The sequence below is a fragment of the Drosophila miranda genome, chromosome XL (genome assembly GCF_003369915.1).
Source record: "Drosophila miranda strain MSH22 chromosome XL, D.miranda_PacBio2.1, whole genome shotgun sequence".
Classification (NCBI taxonomy): Eukaryota; Metazoa; Arthropoda; class Insecta; order Diptera; family Drosophilidae; genus Drosophila; species Drosophila miranda.
Genome location: NC_046673.1, coordinates 3,230,097 through 3,236,969, shown reverse-complemented (window position 1 = coordinate 3,236,969; position 6,873 = coordinate 3,230,097). Strand labels below are relative to the sequence as shown.

Below are 6,873 nucleotides of genomic sequence, written 5' to 3'. Positions count from 1 at the left end.
GGGTCACCACGGAGTTCATATACCTTGGAGTTCTCTTTACGGCCACGGAGCTAATCTTTGTTACGGTGCACAAGTGTGGGGAGTTGAAGATGTTTCACAAAAACAATACTTATATTTCCTGAAAGTAACATTACAACTACATTTTGTCGATCGATGCAGGGCTGGATAAGGGACACATATACGGCTTCAATCTTTAATCTTCTAAAATATGTATCGCGATTTCTGTATGAGTACGAAGAGAACAGACTGCCGATCATCCTAGCACGCCACATGATGGAAAAAGATTTAAATTGGTTTTTACGATTTAAGGCGTCACTTCGAAGCTGTAACCTCACTCTCGATCTAAATGCAAACACACTCAGAATGGAATTGGCGATATGAACCTAGCTTTTATATTATGTCTAAGCACACAAACGCACTAAAAACATGTGAGTAGTATTTCCTTTCAGAGCAGAGCTTTTCGTTTTGTTTCGCGTCGAGTCGACTGCTCGTAGACCTGAAAACTGCTACTGAATCTCGCCCATCAGCAGTGCCTTGAGATTGCCATTACGAAGTGAACGTCTGATCTCGAAACTGTAAAACCTAGCACACGTAATATTGAATGCTACTCGAAACGGACGGGGAAATCGGAACAATAATCGTCAAAAACATGAGCGACAGATAAGTATTCGTCTTGGCCTCTATGGGGCTGTCCAATCCGGAGACGCCCACGAACTCGGGACAGCAGGCGTCTCAGCAAGACCACTCCAGGTGCAATTCTAGCAATGAGCCCACAGCCACGGAGTACTTTCACTGCTTGGTGGACCAACTGCCTGAGGCACACGACATGGCCGCACAGATGACGAGATCGACGGCCTAAATTTTCCGAGCGGAGATTCAAAGGTGAGTGCCTACACAATCCACCCCAGAGGCTACCACTCAATGCCTAACCCCAATCTTTCTTGCATTGCCTCCCACTCCAGCTGCGTCTGATCACTTTCCAAGAGTGAAGCAGCCTGATTTTCGACCTGCTCTATATCTTACATTTTCGCTGTCGTTCTTCAGATGACGCTGCCTATGGGTTATGTCCAGAAGCTGGGTTTCCAATGAAAGGCTTTCCGTGTCCCAAATATTCCGGTGAAAGGCATTCTGGATGAACTTTATGATTGCTCAGAAGTCCTTGCACAGCTTTCGGTTTTCGTCTTTGACTGGACGTCAACAACGTCTTGTTCGCCAACTTGTCGGCAATTGAAAACGAATCGTACGGAAGGATCATGGCCTGCGTTCAGTCGGTCAGTGGGGAGCAACAGCAGACGCTGGACGAAAACCGAAAGCTGCGGAAGGACTTTTGCGCAATCATAAAGCTCCTACAGAATGCCTATCACCAGAACATTTGGGACACGGACAGCCTTTCACTGGAAACCCAGCTTCTGGGCATAACCCATAAGCAGCGTCATCCAGAGAGCGACAGTGAAAATGTAAGATATAGAGCAGGTCGAAAATAAGGTGCTTCACTCAATCGGTGTGTATCTCCTCCATAGAGCGATAGTGAATGCGGCAGGTGCTGCCTTAATGCCTCCTCCAGTCCCCATTCAGCTTCTCTAGCTTCTGGGCATAGCCCACGAGCAGCATCATCCGGAGAGCGACAATAAAAATGTAAGATATACAGCATTTAAAAAATCCGGTTGCTTCTCTAAATCGGTCTGTACCTCCTCCATAGAGCGATAGCGAATGCTGCCGGTGCTGCCTTAATGCCTCCTCCAGTCCCCATTGAAGATAACCTATTCGAGTCTTCCGTTACTACTGATGTTGTTTTTAGCTAAATTGTATTCATAAATTTAAGATTGCCGTTGTTCAGCAGCGTAGCTTGCGATAAATATAATAATACTCATCGAATTATGCTGCTGCCAAAGCTCAGTAGCTCAAAATTTAAACATAAACAGTTAAATCACAAAAAACAAAAACATTCTCGTTTCAAAAACGGTTCTCGCGTCGTCTGCCTTGCGTTCTGCCCACAGTTAGTGCTGCGTTTGTTGGATGCGAAAAACGACTGTGCTGTGGCCGCTGCTGGAAACAGGGTGTCTTGTAGCGGAAAGTGCTGGCACTATTGGCAAGGATTCTCGTTGGAAGGCTCAAGCAGATCGAGGAGCTGCACGGTACTTCTAAAAGCGTGCACAGCGAGCTCCAGAAGCTATAATACGACGAGATTGTCAGTGAACTGTGCGATGACTTTGACCTCGCATTCAATTCTTGGCACATATGTACATATGTACATACATACGTATGAAATAGTAGAGCTAGATTTGCATGCTGTAGTTAGAGTTTCGAATATAGTACATATGTAAATTTATATTAATACATACATACATACATATACATATGTAAACCTAACCATCTTGAGCGCAAAAAATATAGCTCATGTTTAACTGCAATGACTGTCACCCCTCCCCCTTTCTCGTTTTCGTTGTGTGAAATATACAGTTGGGTCATTGGCCAAGCGCGCATACCAATACGCAGCTGCAGCGGTGAGTTTTCGTTTTGCTTTCGCTCTCACCGTTGCTTATCGCTGTTCTTTTCGTTTGGCGCGCTTGATCTAAACCAAACACCAAGTGACGCGCTACCCTGTATTCGTCGGGTATACTCGTTTGTATCAGTCGTGCTTCGCCAATCAATACTTAATTCGGTATTTAGCCGTCGACTCGTGCAAACCGTTGCAGACGTATTCAAACACACAACATACATACTTCAGAACTACAGCGGTGAATTTGTTCGTTTTCGCTTTCGCTCGATGGTGGCCATTGCCGATCGTTGCTAGTCTTGTGTGGTTTTGTATACGCGCTTGAGCCAGCGACGCTATACCCTACATTTGTCAGGTATAGTGATTTTTGACCTGGTTTGGGTTCAAATACCTATTCTTCCATTGAGTGCCTCGGCATTCAATACGATCATTAGAAACAACCTTTCACCATCAGTTTTGTCACGATTCAGGCGAGATGTTGGGAAATGGGGCGCACGGTGTTTTTCCCGGCTGGGAAAGTATTCTTGAATGTATAACAGTCGCAAGGGTTCGCAATTAATTTAATATATGTACATACTAACATAGTTAGTATATGACACAAGATGGCACGAAAAAAGTTGTTGACTGCAATACACAGGCAAGATAGTTAGGTTTTCTCTAATTTTGGAAAGCTAACTAACAAATAAGAAGAAAAAGTTTCCCGCCCTTTTAGCACCAACTGGTAGCTGATCAAACACCTTACTTTTAAGGCCCGCAAACCTTCCACGGCTGCACTCAGGGCTCCGGTTTCACTTTCACAAAAGTTTTCTGATCTACTGTTGAAATCACATATTTTACTGCTTCCGTTGTCACATCCCGCAAGATTTCTTCTTTTTCAAAACGAAAACATTTTCCTCGATGAAATGAAAAGTAAACGGCTTTTTATTCAACAAAACGAATCTTAATTGCAAAGCGAAAAAATAGATGACATATTGATGCATAAGCATACATTTGACACCATTACCAGGGCAATTTAGCTTGTTTGTAATTTTTTTTAACCCAACCTCAAATTTCTCTCGGAAATAATAGGTCAGGGCAACAACTCTTTTCATGTTCGTGTAAACAGCTGACGCAGTTCGATTTGGTTATCGGAACTTTGGCAAGAAATAAATTTTTGCGCATAACAGCAGACTGTGCTACATGCACATTTGTGCTGTTATGCGCAAAAATTTATTTCTTGCCAAAGTGCTACATGCACATTTGTGCTGTGCTCGTAACAGAAGATATGGATAAGGACAGCTGTGTCCCGCCACATTTAATTTAAAATGTAGGTGCAACAAATTAATTTTTTAACCATTGCACCATGGTCCAGACGTCGTTTTTTTTTTTGGCATAAAGTCTAGTTTTAAAGCTAGAGCCTTGAAACTTTGCACAATTATTTTGAGTATTTTTATAAAATTTTATTTTTTAAAGATTTGACCAAGCCATCACCCCCCTTCCCGTGCATGCTATAGCCAGCAACTCAGATTTGTTTAACACAGAGCTCGAAAATAAAGCTAGAGCTTTTAAATTTTGTACATACATATCTTTCCAAATCTTTTCCTGAGTTTATTTTTTCCGAATGCTCATTTTAATCTTATCATCACCTTTCATATGCCATTTTTGTATCACTATTCTGTATGATATGTTCATGCATGTATTAGTTGTATCCAAAGCTTCGACTTTTGACACCTCTTTTAGTTTAAATCGCCACTGTACGTCGCTTCACTTCTTAATTTTGTATTGCTGTAACAAGTCGAGTGGCAACGAAAAGAATAATTAAAAAGGATAAATTGAATTTAAACAAACAAATTAAGTGCATTTAATAAAACGTCTCAGAGGAGTCTAAGTTTACCGGAGAGAAGTCTCAAACATTAGGTGTGTTGGTGTGCGATGTATTGTACAAGAGGCTGCGTGCCTTGTGTTTGTATATTTTTCAATAGTTATAGAGCATGCCACTGAAATCATAAAATCAAAGAACCTCAGGGCAAGAACAAGTGGTACAATCGTAAGTGCCAAGTCCGGGGTGTAAGGAGATTAGCAGCATGTGAAAAATGTGTCTTCCTCGGAAAAGAGCCTGTGAGGGTCACCACGGAGTTCATATACCTTGGAGTTCTCTTTACGGCCACGGAGCTAATCTTTGTTACGGTGCACAAGTGTGGGGAGTTGAAGATGTTTCACAAAAACAATACTTATATTTCCTGAAAGTAACATTACAACTACATTTTGTCGATCGATGCAGGGCTGGATAAGGGACACATATACGGCTTCAATCTTTAATCTTCTAAAATATGTATCGCGATTTCTGTATGAGTACGAAGAGAACAGACTGCCGATCATCCTAGCACGCCACATGATGGAAAAAGATTTAAATTGGTTTTTACGATTTAAGGCGTCACTTCGAAGCTGTAACCTCACTCTCGATCTAAATGCAAACACACTCAGAATGGAATTGGCGATATGAACCTAGCTTTTATATTATGTCTAAGCACACAAACGCACTAAAAACATGTAAGTAGTATTTCCTTTCAGAGCAGAGCTTTTCGTTTTGTTTCGCGTCGAGTCGACTGCTCGTAGACCTGAAAACTGCTACTGAATCTCGCCCATCAGCAGTGCCTTGAGATTGCCATTACGAAGTGAACGTCTGATCTCGAAACTGTAAAACCTAGCACACGTAATATTGAATGCTACTCGAAACGGACGGGGAAATCGGAACAATAATCGTCAAAAACATGAGCGACAGATAAGTATTCGTCTTGGCCTCTATGGGGCTGTCCAATCCGGAGACGCCCACGAACTCGGGACAGCAGGCGTCTCAGCAAGACCACTCCAGGTGCAATTCTAGCAATGAGCCCACAGCCACGGAGTACTTTCACTGCTTGGTGGACCAACTGCCTGAGGCACACGACATGGCCGCTCAGATGACGAGATCGACGGCCTAAATTTTCCGAGCGGAGATTCAAAGGTGAGTGCCTACACAATCCACCCCAGAGGCTACCACTCAATGCCTAACCCCAATCTTTCTTGCATTGCCTCCCACTCCAGCTGCGTCTGATCACTTTCCAAGAGTGAAGCAGCCTGATTTTCGACCTGCTCTATATCTTACATTTTCGCTGTCGTTCTTCAGATGACGCTGCCTATGGGTTATGCCCAGAAGCTGGGTTTCCAATGAAAGGCTTTCCGTGTCCCAAATATTCCGGTGAAAGGCATTCTGGATGAACTTTATGATTGCTCAGAAGTCCTTGCACAGCTTTCGGTTTTCGTCTTTGACTGAACGTCAACAACGTCTTGTTCGCCAACTTGTCGGCAATTGAAAACGAATCGTACGGAAGGATCATGGCCTGCGTTCAGTCGGTCAGTGGGGAGCAACAGCAGACGCTGGACGAAAACCGAAAGCTGCGGAAGGACTTTTGCGCAATCATAAAGCTCCTACAGAATGCCTATCACCGGAACATTTGGGACACGGACAGCCTTTCACTGGAAACCCAGCTTCTGGGCATAACCCATAAGCAGCGTCATCCAGAGAGCGACAGTGAAAATGTAAGATATAGAGCAGGTCGAAAATAAGGTGCTTCACTCAATCGGTGTGTATCTCCTCCATAGAGCGATAGTGAATGCGGCAGGTGCTGCCTTAATGCCTCCTCCAGTCCCCATTCAGCTTCTCTAGCTTCTGGGCATAGCCCACGAGCAGCATCATCCGGAGAGCGACAATAAAAATGTAAGATATACAGCATTTAAAAAATCCGGTTGCTTCTCTAAATCGGTCTGTACCTCCTCCATAGAGCGATAGCGAATGCTGCCGGTGCTGCCTTAATGCCTCCTCCAGTCCCCATTGAAGATAACCTATTCGAGTCTTCCGTTACTACTGATGTTGTTTTTAGCTAAATTGTATTCATAAATTTAAGATTGCCGTTGTTCAGCAGCGTAGCTTGCGATAAATATAATAATACTCATCGAATTATGCTGCTGCCAAAGCTCAGTAGCTCAAAATTTAAACATAAACAGTTAAATCACAAAAAACAAAAACATTCTCGTTTCAAAAACGGTTCTCGCGTCGTCTGCCTTGCGTTCTGCCCACAGTTAGTGCTGCGTTTGTTGGATGCGAAAAACGACTGTGCTGTGGCCGCTGCTGGAAACAGGGTGTCTTGTAGCGGAAAGTGCTGGCACTATTGGCAAGGATTCTCGTTGGAAGGCTCAAGCAGATCGAGGAGCTGCACGGTACTTCTAAAAGCGTGCACAGCGAGCTCCAGAAGCTATAATACGACGAGATTGTCAGTGAACTGTGCGATGACTTTGACCTCGCATTCAATTCTTGGCACATATGTACATATGTACATACATACGTATGAAATAGTAGA

At 43.4% G+C, this 6,873-nt stretch overlaps 2 long non-coding RNA genes across 2 annotated transcripts; both read left to right on the top strand.

The window, feature by feature from the left end:
- The first annotated feature begins 385 nt into the window (after positions 1 to 385).
- Positions 386 to 2,290, top strand: LOC117186041. The gene is made up of 3 exons (XR_004471221.1): positions 386 to 882; positions 963 to 1,635; positions 1,700 to 2,290. It is a non-coding gene; the product is annotated as an uncharacterized LOC117186041 (long non-coding RNA).
- Positions 2,291 to 5,033: 2,743 nt separating this feature from the next.
- On the top strand, positions 5,034 to 6,873 carry LOC108164905. The gene is made up of 3 exons (XR_001775925.2): positions 5,034 to 5,480; positions 5,561 to 6,233; positions 6,298 to 6,873. It is a non-coding gene; the product is annotated as an uncharacterized LOC108164905 (long non-coding RNA).